The 15,253-nt window shown below is 33.6% G+C and overlaps 1 long non-coding RNA gene across 2 annotated transcripts in view; it reads left to right on the top strand.

The window, feature by feature from the left end:
• The window catches only part of LOC122217744, a 198,308-nt gene that overhangs the window by 10,301 nt on the left and 172,754 nt on the right, over positions 1-15,253 (top strand). Inside the window, exon 2 of one of the 2 annotated variants that reach the window (XR_006201653.1) lies at positions 8,572-8,669. The exons of the other annotated variant lie outside the window; for it this stretch is intronic. This is a non-coding gene — a long non-coding RNA (uncharacterized LOC122217744). The remainder of the gene's footprint in view (positions 1-8,571; positions 8,670-15,253) is intronic. 2 annotated transcript variants of the gene reach the window in all.

The raw sequence follows: 15,253 nt of genomic DNA, 5'->3' as shown, positions 1-15,253 counted from the left end.
AATGGGATATTGTGCAAGTGTTTTATCTCAGTTCAAATTTTGAGTGTCATGTGATTGCATCTGATGTGGAACCTGAATTACACTTGGATCAACAACTGAAAGTGAAGAACTTTTGATTTAGCTTTCTCCTCTCCACAAGAAATGGGAGTCACAACAGAAGAAGATTGGAATAGATATTGTGATGCAAACTTCCATAACTTCATTAGACTTCATTCTTACTTTGCTTCTCCACATTAATCTTTAAAAATTTCAAACTTTTTTTGTTCTATAAAAAATTATATGTTTAATTCCATTTTTGAGCATAGTCCCAAAGTCTAGAATATTCCTACTGTAAATAAGTGCTTAATAAATATTTATTTAATAGATTGATGTCAGGTACTTATTGAGATTTGAAAATGTATTTTTATAAGAAATTGGAAAATATTGGATTTTCTGGTTACTTTCATATGGAACGAGCACATCAAATTCTTCTCTGTATTAAGGGTTACCAGCTAGAGCCTTACTTGGGATTCCTAGACATTTAGGAAATTTGCTAAAGTTTAGAGTAGATTGAAAAGATTTAACAGTATTTAATAACTCTGTTTACATAAGAAATTGGGGAGTACAAGAGTAGGAAATTTTCCTAAAGGATGGAATAGTCAGAACAATGCAATTAATCAAAAAATGATCCACAGTTTTCAAAATGGGATGGCAATTATGAATATAGCCTGGTGGCTATAATTCTAATCTTTCTTTATCCAACCATCATGGGCACATAATTGGTTCCGAAAAGGAGAGAGGGCTGTAATTAACAGCTGCAACAGCTGTTTCTCTATAACAAAGCAAACAAAAATCTATAAAATTTTGTAGCCCGAGCAGAAATGATTTGGGTCTCAGGAGCATAATGTTACATAAAATGTAGAGTGATGATGCTATCTTTCACATTTTATCTTAGACTTCCAAGAAATGGGGTTCTTAACAAAAGGAAAATGTCCTATGTGAGGAAAAAAAATCCAAAATCAGAGTATCAATCATTGTCTTTTTGCTTTAAAACTGGTAGTAAACAACAGGTTGTTTGCCTAGTTTTATTTACTTATTTTTTCATGCTACTGGTAGCTACGAGTTAGTGGTTGTTGCTGGAAGATTGGGTACTTAGCAGGGTTTGTAACCAATTTAACTTTGGTGAATAGAACATGTTTTTGAACTCTTACATAACCAGCAACAATGCCATCATATTCACTTAATTGGTGAAGTCCTTTGTGGCTAACTGATATGCGTGAAGGTAGTGGTTTCCCAGTATAAAGGTATAAAAGGTCTTCTCCAAACTGGATGCTATTAATGAGCCTCATAATAGACAAGTATACCTGCCATCTTTCAGGACAATACTTTGCTCCCTGCTGTTAACTGACATAGATCTATTCTTGTTATTTTTCCTTTCAGACACAATAGGAAAGGTGATATAGTTGTTGAAGTTCTGCCAGTGTGAAATTTTCCTTCTCCATAGTCATTCTGGGTCCTCATTAAGCCAGGATCTAATGCCATGAAATGCTGGGGATTCTTTTCTGTTAATAGTCACAAAACCTCACATGAGGCCTTAGATATAGGTTGAAGAAGAAACAGTAGAATGACAAGAAAAAAGAGACATGTTGGAAGTTGAGGAAACTATTTTTGAAATTCGCTCAGACTTTCAAAATCTGTTTAGGTCTTAGCTTATGTATAACTCTTCCACTTGACAATAGAATGCTTTTTGGGCATTTATATTTATATGGCCAGTCATATTAGATAATGTTAAACTCATTGTAGACAGGTAAATTTCCTACTTTTCTAAAAAAAAAAAAAAAAAAAAAACAAAAAAAAAACTTGGCTGGTTTTTCAATATCCATCACAGGTTAATAGCAAGAGTTCTTTCTTAAAATGAGACTTTTTCATTATTTAGAGGAAAAATCTTTGCTCTTAAAACTCTGAGGTCTATACTATGATTATCCTAGTATGACTTGCTATGGTCTACAAAGCAAGTCCCAGAGACATTTTAATGCCCGTTGGATGATCATAGATATTTAGCAATAGTACTCTTGGTCCACCTGGAACATCCTTTCTTGATCTGAGTCCTCTGTAAAGCTAACAGGTTTGGGAAGATATAGGAAATGAGTGAAAATTGGATAGCCAACTATGACAATTTTTGCCTTCATAATTGAAAGACCATATTGCAATCTCCTACTTAGTATTAGGGAGTATAAATTCAGCGATGTGTTCTTTGCTTTAGAGGAGTAATTCCATATTACTTAAGCCACAGAATCCCCCAAACTACACAATATAGCAGGCTCTTTTATTACATGGGATTTATGTCTATGTATGTTTGTAAATAATATAGACACATAATTTGCTACGCATGTGCCTTAACAAGTCACATAGTGTACTTGGTACAGTATTTCCAACTTTCCAAGAATGGCATTAATAGGTAAAAAGTCAATGTGTATTGTATTCTAACACCATGCAGAGGTGTTGATTTATCCATGAGATAAAATAGTAAGGTTAAAATATATCCCATGATGGGTAAAAGAAAACTACTTCAATTATTTTCTCTTTAACAAAATGGAGGGAAAAAATCAATTACAGGCAAGATCAATAACTGCATCAAGGTGCAAGAAGAGGAATAAGATAAAAAAAAAAAACAACAAACATACAAAAATTCATTACCTGAGTTCCTCAATCAAATCCTCTCTCTTATTAGTGAGCCATAATGGCATTCTTGGTATCATGGAATTATTTTGCCCCAAGCCAGTGTCTTCATGTGCCCGGGAAAATTTTAATGTCCTGTTTTATTCAGTGTGCAATGACTCATGCCAATGGCTAAAGGTCACTTAGAGAATATCCAAATAAAAGAACGACTCTATATCAACTTGTGTTGGAACCATAACAGTCTTCTTTACATCCACAAAGTGATATAGCAAATAAGAGACATACGTGTGAGCTGCAACAGCGTCTTGTTCTTCTGTCCAATATTACTGCTTCACTTCTGCATTCCAAAGCGTACACAAAATGGCTTTTTGTATTCCACTGTATCCAGACATGGCTGAGGAAAGGTAGTCCCCCCCCCCCCCTTGTAGGGAAGCCTAGCCAAGTTGAAATACTACAAATCCACTAAAAGCAAGAGTTTGGGATGGATATGGGATGGTACTTGGGGCCTAGCCACATCCTAATTTGTAATAGATTTAAGAATGCTGAGAAGATAAATATTTCAGAAAAAATAGAAGAACTGATTGGATTTTGATTGTTGGTAAAGTCTATTTTACAACCATCAATCTCATTAGACACTTGATAAAATACCATTATGATACTGATTCCTCATGAAAGGGGACTTTCTATACTTGTCCAATGTCATTGGTAGGAGGTCACAGTATATGATTGACTTTCAACTACAAGAGAATTTTTTTCAGTTTGATGGCAAGGGAGTAAATTATATTCAAACGAGAAGGAAATTTTCTTATAAGATGGAAGAGCTGCTTCATTTGATAAGGGAGGAGCATCTGGAGCCTTCAGAGTTATTCAAGTTTAGGGATGCTCTGAATTCTTCAAACCCTGTCATGTAGCTCCAACCTAATGACAGAGTACTTCCTCTTCTATCAATGCTCCCAAGTTTTATATTAGAGGATAGTAAGATACGAATTGAATTGATAATATAATTCAGCCAACTCGAAGATTATTTTTTGGCTATCATAGCCTTGTGTGTAAAAACATATATAAGAGATTCTTTCAACATAGGCATAGAAAATCCCTGAGTTTCAGATCATTCCTTGAAATGAGAATTCAGAAAGTGGCATTTCTCACTCTTCTTAAGTATCTTAATAAAAAGTCACACCATCCCATATTTCTTGACTGCTGCATACTGTTAATAATATAATATTCTGTGATTCCCCCAGAGCCTGACCTTCCTGGCATACCCAAGAGACCACCAGCAATAACTTACTTAGTTGTTTTGTCATAGGGTAAAGCATGGCCAGGATATTTTTCTGAGTTTGAATAGAGCTTCACTGCCTTCAGCTGCATTCTTCAAAAATACTTCATATTGTCCTGGCCATATCAATTTCTTATAGGAACATCTGTCATTAATTTATTTTCCTCTTATTATTTGGTTGTTTGGGGCTATAAGTAACAGAAATTGATGTTGTCTAAGTAAAATGTATTAAGTTCTTACCAACTTGATAAACAGAACAGATTTGAAAATGATAAATGCCCTATTTAGCTGTAGAGGCTGAGAAGTGGGGACGCTACAGTATCGAGTGTCATAACAGAAACCATCATGTCCGAATGCCAACACCAGAAAGGTAAAGGTCCTAAACATCTTCAGTTTCTTTGCTGTTCTTTTCAGCTCAAGATTCAAATTAAAAAGGAGGCATATGACTATTCTAACTTCAGTCACATTTTATATATGCAGTAGACTAAATCCAAAGGGGAGCAAACCATTCCTTTAAGGACGTCAGTGTGCTTTTAAGAGGAAGTAGAAATGGATATTGAGTAGTTAAAAATAAGTTAACATTCTTTGAACTTAATTTGTTTAATATTTGTAGAGATGTAACCAAGAATGCTTCCATTTTATCTTTTTGAAAAACATCTACTATAAATGGTTCTGCTAGAGTTCTTAAGTCTATAGCATTTAAATGCTTTCCAATGATTAATATATACAAGAATGAACTGGCATGTTTGGTATAAATGCAAATTTTAGGGTTCCACCCTTAGAGAATCTGATTCTTTAAGTATGGCCTGAAGCACAGGAATCTACACTTTAACAAATATTCCAAATGAAGATCATAACAGGCCTACATACTTAAAGAAGTGCTGTTCTAGAAAATGTTGAACACATCATTGAAAACAGATAATACAAACTTGATCAATTAACAGCTAACCCAATTTCACATTACATCACTAAATAATTTAAATTTATGTGTATACCTTGCCAATTCATTTAATTAGTGACATTAATATTTATCTAAGGTTTCCATTTATTTAAATTTCTTAATAATAGTTATTTGTTGCAAATTTCTATTTTGTGTTTATTTCTCTAAAATGTATACTACATGTATATTTAAATGTGCTTATAATATGATTAGTATCTCTACCTTTTTATCTTATCTACTATGTTAACCTAAATTCTGTGAAGAATTACCATCTTCATTTTATAAATCATGACAGCAAGATTTTGAGAAGTTAAAGTGATCAATTTCTTATAATAAATTCAAGAATGATAATGCCAATCTATTTGATCAAGATATCTGATCTAAATATATTTAGGTATTTTGTTACACCATCTGAAAGAATTTTGTGTTTTCATTCCCTTTCTAGAACAGCAGATACTATGATATAAGTTCTGCATTCTAGATTGGAGATAATTCCACACAATTCAAGAACTGGAAGCAGAACACATATGCTACGTTGTAATCATTGTCATGTCTTTCTTATCCCATAGTAGAAAATTCTCATGTGATCCTCCCACAGTACACTGTATGCTAGAAATTTATATAATGTATGTATAATGTTTTGTGACATGTATAAAACTGTGAAAATGATAATTATCTTTTACTTAAATCATTTTTTACTCAATATCTCACCAAATGATGTCTACATTTGAAGTCACTCTAATAGTTTTGAGCTCTTGTTTCTATGAAACAGTAGACCAAATGTGGAACAGAGACCAAAAATTAACAAAAAGCAACAACTCTATAAGCAAAGAGTTACCCTAAACAGAATCCTAAAATTCAAACATGACTCACCAATAAAAACAAGAGAGATTTCAGTACAAACATGGTTGATACAATAAGTCAATTCTTGTATGACCTATGATATCACAATGTCATCTGTATCTCTGACCTCTTAGCACTTATATCATGATAGTACATTGCTGTTTATTTTTATTTTTATTTATTTTTTTATAAGTTTATTTATTTTGAGAGAGAGCGAAAGAAAGAAAGAGCACCGGAGAGGGGCAGAGAGAGGGAGAGAGAGAGGTAGACCCAAGCAGGCTCTGCACTGTCAGCATGGACCCAGACACAGGGCTTGATCTCATGCACCATGAGATTATGACCTGAGCCAAAGTCAAGAGTCGGATGAGTAACCGAGCCACCCAGGCGCCCCTGGTTTCTAATTTCTTAATAAGTAGTTATTCAGTTATAAAAATAGCTGGCTGAAAAGCAACCAAGTATTATGAACTTTAGTTATGTTTTAAGGGATAAATAGATTTTGACTATAATGTACATAAGTATATGTAGTTGGTAATAAACAACAAATGTATTACACAAATTTATGTAGCTTGTGCAGAATGAAATATCCCTCACAATGCAGATAGTCTTATGCTGCTTTGATCTTTTTCTTGTGTACTAACCCTCATTATTTACATACTTAATTTACATAATTACCAAAGTCTAATTATGGCACACTGTTTTTAGGAAATATAATACATTTGGGTGATAGTGAGATTTAAAGTAATCTATGTTCTCATAAAATAAATAAAATCATTGGTTGAAGAAAGAACCAGAATGACATAAACTAGACATATAACCTTTTGATGACATCAAGACAATAATACCTAAGAACTGAAAATATCTTATTTTAACATAAATTTCTTCTTTTAACAAATCATGCTTTTCTGTTTGTGTATGTGTGTGTGTGTGCGCGTGTGTGTGTGTACATGGTCCTTGTGGTGAGCTACAACATCACAACTGCTGCAAATAGCAAGATATTATCACTTTCTACCCATGGAAATATGTAAGCCTTGGGCTTGCCTTAGGAACAGTGAATTGGAAATATAATAATACATTTTTCCCATCAGGCTTCATTACAAATCCTGGATATGTTTAATTCTACCCATAGCCAGTATAAGACTCACAAAGAATCATTAAAATTTATTATCTGATTTCTCACTAAAATGTTAGTCATCAAATGCAGTCCAAAATAAAAACAACACTGAGCCTACACTACACAAATTGATATCTGTTAAACGCATAGCTGCTCCTATAATAAAGTTTTTTTTTCCTTTGTTTTAACACATAGACAAAATTAGAGAAAAATAATTTAGGAAAAAAAGTCTGTTTTTAAGGGAGACGTACCTAGTGTCAATGAGCTTAACAAACATGTTTGTTTATAGTTGACCAAAAACTATTCCTACATTCCATTGAAGCAATACTAAGTGTATCACTGTGATGCCATCTGTTTACTGTGTCTGTTATAATCAGCAGTTTTTGAGGGTTCTACTAGTGACTAGTAATTTGAAACTGATCTTGAATTATGTAAAAAAAAAAAAAAAGAATAAATCTAACCAGTGGAAAGTAGGAAATCTTACCAAATTATCTTAAAAGGCAGGGTGAAATTACTTTAATGTCTGAGGAGCTTTCTAAATGGTATTCAAACTATGGTTAACATTCCCATTACCAATAAGTAATTTGTAATGGTCTCTCTGATAGAACCATTTTTGTAGGAAAACATGAGATTGAGGGACTTACAACCTTGAAAAGTAATTATTCAAACATTGCTCTGAGAAACTTTTGAAAAGTGCAGAAAACAAACAAAACTAAAAGATGTTGCATATGACATTCCTTGAATCTCAGGTTCTTTTTACTTTCAAAATCAATGACAATTGATTGCCCCTTCTATTTCTATATCTCTGGTCCACTCATCTGCATATGTTAGACATTCCCTGTATTTAAAGTTATGTTATATCCAAGAGAAGATCAAATATTCTTAATTGCAATTTATTTTAGAAAAATAAAGTTATGCATGGAAAATACTGATTACAACAAGTAGCATATGCATTGGTCATAGGTATTGTGAAAGATAATTTTAAAAAGTGTCACCATTATGGACCATATTGGTAACCATATTGGTTACTTTTTGAATAAGGATTCATCTTCCAGGAAATGCTTTAAAAGGTGGAAAGAATAGAAAAGAATAAACATAAGCAAAGACACACAGACAGAATTATTTCTGTAAGTGCAAGGAAATTAAATAAGCTAGCCTACAAATGGGGAGCATCCATTGCTATCTATGTCATGTAAATATAGATTCATTTTGATGGATTGATGTTGTTTAACCCTTTTTTTCATTTAAATGTGATATTAAATGTTCCATATAATACATGCATATGGTTCAAAACAAAACTGAATACAAACTGTATGTTGAGAATTCAAATTTGTACCCCTTTCTGCACCTAACTCTTCCTCCACATATCATCTTTTCCCTAGTCTACAGCATATCCTTGTCATATTTCTGTTAAATTATGATGATGCTCCTTTAAAGGCAATCAAAAATATCTATAACTCATCTTATTCTACCTAGTTTTTGTGGTAATTTTATGCCTCCTTGGTGTTTTATTTCATAATGTGCTACTGTTCATTTCCTATCTGAATTTACTTTTCCCACATAGGTCATGCCCTCTTTGGGGCATAGTTGTTTTCTTTGACTTTCCTCTTCAGTGTCGTGAGTATACACTTTCTGATTTGGGGTCAGAGGTGTGACAGCTAGACAGACACCTTCTCCCTCCAGTTTGAAACAATTGAGAAATAATGTGGTCATTCCTTGATTAAAATATCAATTTGATTGCAGGTGGAAATGGTCTACACTGTGGCTTTGATCTGCAGTTATACTTAGACAACTTAATATATCCCCTGACCAAAGAAGTTACTTAATTAGGCACAGAAAAAGTAAGTAAAAATGTTCTCAAGACTCACCCTTGGGATACTCCCCAGATAAGCCTAACTTAATAAAGGCAGTAAAGGGCTCCTAATTTAAAAAAAAAAAAATCATGAGTATGCATTTTTCTAAGAGTTACTCATCTGGACTCTTCTGAGGGACTGATTTTCCTTCTTAACCTCTGCTCCTATGATGTTTTATTCCACACTGAAGGACTCAGACCTCTGGTGGTGAGTCCACTGGTAGCAGATATGGTTTTCAAACAAATTATGACTATGCTAATTGGATATACTTTAGCAATAGCAAAGGGTGATTGCTGGTTCACATGAAGATGTTTAGATTAATAAGTCATGGAGAATGAGAGGCAATCTGAAGGACAGGGAACTACATAATGAACTGGGCACCCCACCCGCATGAGACTCCTGTGTGATGTGTTGGACTATGTTCCTCAGTGATGCATTTCCTCATGTTATAATCCCCTTCGTTAATAAGAGTGATGTCCACACACGCACACACTATGTATTATACAGCTTGTGGTAAATAGGGAAAACTTAACAAGGCAACAATGGCAAAGGGTGTTTCTATTCCCTTCTCTATATTTTGTCCATATTGACACCTTTTAAAATCTGCAGTCTAGGATAAGAAGTCCAAAATTTTAGGTGGTGACCATAACAAAGTAACTAAGCAACCTAAGTAGCTAAGTAAACATAGTAAAGCTAGGTACAAAGGAGGAAGAATAGTCTTAGGGAGGTAGAGCTTTTGAAAATTAGTTTTTTGTTTTATTGGTCTGTTCTCCTTATCAAGGAGAATTGCTCATCACCCAGCAGAATGGAAAGCAAGGATAATTTGTATGACTTTTTATCTTAGGCCAAAGAGTAAAAGCAAAAGTAGATGACAACTTGTTTCATATTAATTTATACAATTTTTTAATTTTTTTACTTGAAGTATTAAGCGATGTTAATGAAAAAAATCAAAATTGAGCATTGTAATAATTTGTGGTCTCTGTATTTACAAATATCACTGATTAGGAATGCCATTGATTAAGTATGACATTTAATGAGCTCATAACTTTCTAAGGAGTAGAAAAGGCTACTGGGGTTAAGCTTAATGGTTTGCAAGGACAGTGGGCTAAATAAAATATTAATCACTGGCACCTTCATTTAAGTAGTCTGTTGTGGGGAAGAAAGCAATATAAACATGCTCTTCTTTCTTAAAAAATACTGATGATCTGAAAAGTAATTTTATACTTACAAGTAGGGCAAAGACAGCCTGCAGCAAACACTGTTATGTCAGTGGCAATAGTTTACATAATGATTCAGACTGTTTTAATAGCTCACTGATTTTGTGAGTTCGTACAGAATGTGCAGCACTTTGACTTGCCAACTGAACATTTCAGTATCTACATATTTCTGTTTATTCATTGCCTGAAATTAATTAACAATGATGAGAACTGTGAAATCACAGATTCTAAGTCATTTCACATTAGAAAAATGTTTGGGTTAGGTGACATTCAGTTTCTGTAATTCTTATTTTCTCTATCTTCATTTTTAAGAGTTTGATGCATATCTTTAAAGCTTATAATATACCTAAAAATAATAGTGATCTTATAAAATCACTATTTTGACGATATATCTACCAAAATAATATCTACTAAATATGCTGTACCCCATTGGTTAAAAAATATAGAGCTCATATATCTTCTTCATTTTCTTCTTTCCTTGCATTCATTCCTTCATTCAACACATATTAATTGAGTGACTATTACCTCTTAGGCATTGTGTCTGATTTCAAGTCACTGAATACCCAAGTGTCTGGGTATTCATGAGCTCACATTGTACAGTAAACTTCAGTGACTGGCATCTAGTAAGGATTGTATGAAACAAAAATAATAATTTAGGTATTTGTGGATATTTTTACAGAAGTACAAGTTTTGATAAATTTTGAGCTATAAAATATAATCAACCAATAACAACAGATGAATAAAAACAAGCATAAAATCAAGAGATGATTTGGCTATTATGAAAATAAATTATCAGAAACAGTTTTTCAGATTTTATCTTTATTTGGAAATGTGCATGGCACTTGAAAAATGGTATTTTGAACTAAATTTAAATGGCCATTTATAGGCATTAATTAATTAGCTAGAAAAATCATTGTCCAAAAAATTAGTAGCACTTTGATTAGCCTGAAAGAAATTCCAAAATGCTTTTAAATTGAGTGTACTGCTCTCATAAGAAAAAAAAAGTGTAGGTTTCTCCTTCTCCTTTCCTTGCTTGTGCATCTCTTCCCTCCCTCTTCTCCCTTCCTCTCTCTCTCTCCTCCTCCTTCTCATGCTCTTACTCCTTCTTTTGTGGTTTCTACTTCTGAATCATCTGTTTATGCCCCTCTTCCTCTTTCTTGATTTCTCCTTCACTTCTTTTTTTCTTTCTCCTTTTTCTTTCTTTCTCTTCCTCTTCATTATCTTTTACTATTATTTTCTTTGTTTCTCCCTTCTTCACTGCTATTTGAAAAACACTCATTTAAATTAACATGAGAAGAGAATTGATTTCCTTCATTAGTGTGTTTAACTATGATCTGAGGACAAGGATTGAAGACATCTTCTCGGTCCCCAAAGAGGCTTAATGGATATCCTAAGTTCAGATCTTTCATTTTATCAACACTAGCCTAAGGCAGTAATAAATCATGTTTCAAACAGTGCACTGAATAAAAGAACGCACAAATATCCTTGGATCAATAGCCTGAGGTTTTATCATTGTACTATAATTACTAACATAATTTAATTCTAATGCAGTCTAAAATTGAGTTTAATTACCTAAAGAGAACAAAATGATGGAATATAGCATATGAGTTAAAAATTACATGTTATTTTGGCAAATACAGTTCTATAGCAGAAATGACTTGCTAACTAGGCTAAACAATTAGATAGCCACTTGAACTGCACATTACAAATTTTAGATGACTGAAGCTTAAAGGGTACGCAATAGTTTTGTCAGGTAGTAAATATCACTGAGGTGATGTGCCATACAATTGGAAAAATATAGCTCCATTTTCTCCTCCATCATTTGGGTTCTGCATACTATTTTTATTTTTAAAATTTTACATTAATTGAATTTTATTTTAATAGACTACTTATTCTTTTATGTTGAATTAACCATAATTTGTTTTATTGTACCACTGAAACTTAACCTTTACCTGATACATAGGTCACTGACTAATATGAGAATGATTGAGAGTACTTATTATGAATGCCTGAAATTTCTGCAAATCGGTTAATAGATTTTTTATATATATTTTTTATTCCTTGATTTTCAAATATTTTCAATAAAATGTATTTTAAACTAATGGTATCAATATAATTTCTATAAATAGCTTATATGTTATTATGCAAACTTCAATCACTAAGAAGTATGTATATATATATAGTGTAATATAACATACATAATATATAAATAGTATATAATGTAATAAAATAAAATATATACAATAATGTATACACATATGTAATAAACATACATTGTTTATATATATATTCATTTTACTGTGAAATATTCCTGTAGAAAGTACCTTGCCAGTTATGTGTGCATTTTAACAAATAATTACAAATTAAGCACTCATAAAACCCCAATAGAAGAAACAATATTATTATCATTGTAGAAGTCTCCTGTGTATCCCTCCCTGATAATAGCCCATGTGATCCCCCAAGAGGAAACTACTCTTCTGCAATTTGCCACCTTACAATGAAAAATAGGACTTGTTTACTTCACTTAGAATCTGTAGGCTTTTCTCTAATAGTTATGTATTACCCTTTTTGGAGATCTCCATGACACTAATGATAGCTATCATTTATTCAGCTTGCTGTGTGTGTCAACATATTCAAAGTAACTTACAAACAGAAATTTATTTCATTTTATAGGAACTTTCTGAGGTGGATCCTTATGTAATCATTTCACAAATGAGGAAGCTGAGGCTTATGTATGTTAAATGATTGCTTAAGTGCCTATTACAGCCAGTGTGATAATGAACATGGCATTGATACTCACTGAGAAAGTGTAACTTTTCCTGAAGAATCATTTTGATGCCTAGAATCAGGAGGTTTTTAGGTAAAATACCAAAGTGAGATACTGCATTGAAAGAAAGTAGTGTTTTATCAGATCAGTAAATGAATCACTTAAAATTAATAAACTGAATGTGCCCTCTTATAATAAATTTAAAAATATTTTCTTTTGTCCACTTAAAATAGTCATTGAAAATATGTCATGAATTATTGGAAAGTATTTATTTTTATTTTTTATTTTTATTTTTTAAAAATTTTAATGTTTATTTATTTTTGACATTTATTTAAACATTTATTTAATGTTTGTTTATTTTTGTTTTGTTTATTTGTGAGAGAACGAGGCGGGGAGGGAAAGAGAGAGAGAGAGAGAGAGAGAGACATAGAATACGAAGGAGGCTCTAGGCTTTGATCTGTCAGCACAGAACCCAACATGGGGGTCCAAGCCATGAACCACTGGATCATGACCTGAGCCGTAGTCAGACACTTAACCAACTGAGCCATCCAGGTGCCCAGGAAAGGATTTATTTTTTAATTTATTTTTATTTTTTATATATTTTTTAATGTTTGTTTATTTTTGACAGAAAGAGAGAGACAGAGCATGAGCGGGGGAGGGGCAGGGAGAGAGGGAGACACAGAATCCGAAGCAGGCTCCAGGCTCTGAGCTGTCAGCACAGAGCCCCACGCCGGGCTGGAAGTCAAAGACCTCGAGATCATGACCTGAGCCGAAGTTGGACGCTAGACCAACTGAGCCACCCAGGCGCCCCAGAAAGGATTTATTTTTAAAAACGATCTCTAGATAACCCTTTGTTTTCAAATAACTTTTAAGTAACCAAAGACAGATATAAATGCCAAGTAGATACATTTATTTTTATACACCAGAAAAGTGTATCAATATATGATATGAAATGTCATTAAATAAATGAGGCATATAAAATAATGGAACAGAGAAAAAGAGTAAAGATAAAAGCTGGAATAAAAGGGAGAAAATAATGCACCAGGAAAAATTTCTAATTTTAAAACAGATGAATGATGAGTATTTCTTTGCACCTAGAGGTACCCAGAATTAAGCTACTGACCTTTATTTTTTTTATTTTTTTTCCAATATATGAAATTTATTGTCAAATTGGTTTCCATACAACACCCAGTGCTCATCCCAAAAGGTGCCCTCCTCAATACCCATCACCCACCCTCCCCTCCCTCCCACCCCCCATCAACCCTCAGTTTGTTCTCAGTTTTTAACAGTCTCTTATGCTTTGGCTCTCTCCCACTCTAACCTCTTTTTTTTTTTTTTTCCTTCCCCTCCCCCATGGGTTTCTGTTAAGTTTCTCAGGATCCACATAGGAGTGAAACCATATGGTATCTGTCTTTCTCTGTATGGCTTATTTCACTTAGCATCACACTCTCCAGTTCCATCCACGTTGCTACAAAAGGCCATATTTCATTCTTTCTCACTGCCACGTAGTATTCCATTGTGTATATAAACCACAATTTCTTTATCCATTCATCAGTTGATGGACATTTAGGCTCTTTCCATAATCTGGCTATTGTTGAGAGTGCTGCTATAAACATTGGGGTACAAGTGCCCCTATGCATCAGTACTCCTGTATCCCTTGGGTAAATTCCTAGCAGTGCTATTGCTGGGTCATAGGGTAGGTCTATTTTTAATTTTCTGAGGAACCTCCACACTGCTTTCCAGAGTGGCTGCACCAATTTGCATTCCCACCAACAGTGCAAGAGGGTTCCCGTTTCTCCACATCCTCTCCAGCACCTATAGTCTCCTGATTTGTTCATTTTGGCCACTCTGACTGGCGTGAGGTGATATCTGAGTGTGGTTTTGATTTGTATTTGCATTCTTATACACTAGCAATGAAGCAACAGAAAGACAAATAAAGAAACTGATCCCATTCACAATTGCACCAAGAAGCATAAAATACCTAGGAATAAATCTAACCAAAAATGTAAAAGGTCTGTATGCTGAAAACTATAGAAAGCTTATGAAGGTAATTGAAGAAGATATAAAGAAATGGAAAGACATTCCCTGCTCACGGATTGGAAGAATAAATATTGTCAAAATGTCAATACTACCCAAAGCTATCTACACATTCAATGCAATCCCAATCAAAATTGCACCAGCATTCTTCTCGAAACTAGAACAAGCAATCCTAAAATTCATATGGAACCACAAAAGGCCCCGAATAGCAAAGTAATTTTGAAGAAGAAGACCAAAGCAGGAGGCATCACAATCCCAGACTTTAGCCTCTACTACAAAGCTGTCATCATCAAGACAGCATGGTATTGGCACAAAAACAGACACATAAACCAATGGAATAGAATAGAAACCCCAGAACTAGACCCACAAACGTATGGCCAACTACTCTTTGACAAAGCAGGAAAGAACATCCAATGGAAAAAAAAGACAGTCTCTTTAACAAATGGTGCTGGGAGAACTGGACAGCAACATGCAGAAGGTTGAAACTAGACCACTTTCTCACACCATTCACAAAAATAAACTCAAAATGGATAAAGGACCTGAATGTGAGA

This window comes from Panthera leo, chromosome B1 (genome assembly GCF_018350215.1).
Source record: "Panthera leo isolate Ple1 chromosome B1, P.leo_Ple1_pat1.1, whole genome shotgun sequence".
Classification (NCBI taxonomy): domain Eukaryota; kingdom Metazoa; phylum Chordata; class Mammalia; order Carnivora; family Felidae; genus Panthera; species Panthera leo.
Note: the sequence above shows the minus strand (reverse complement) of the source record. Positions and strands in the feature narration are given on the sequence as shown.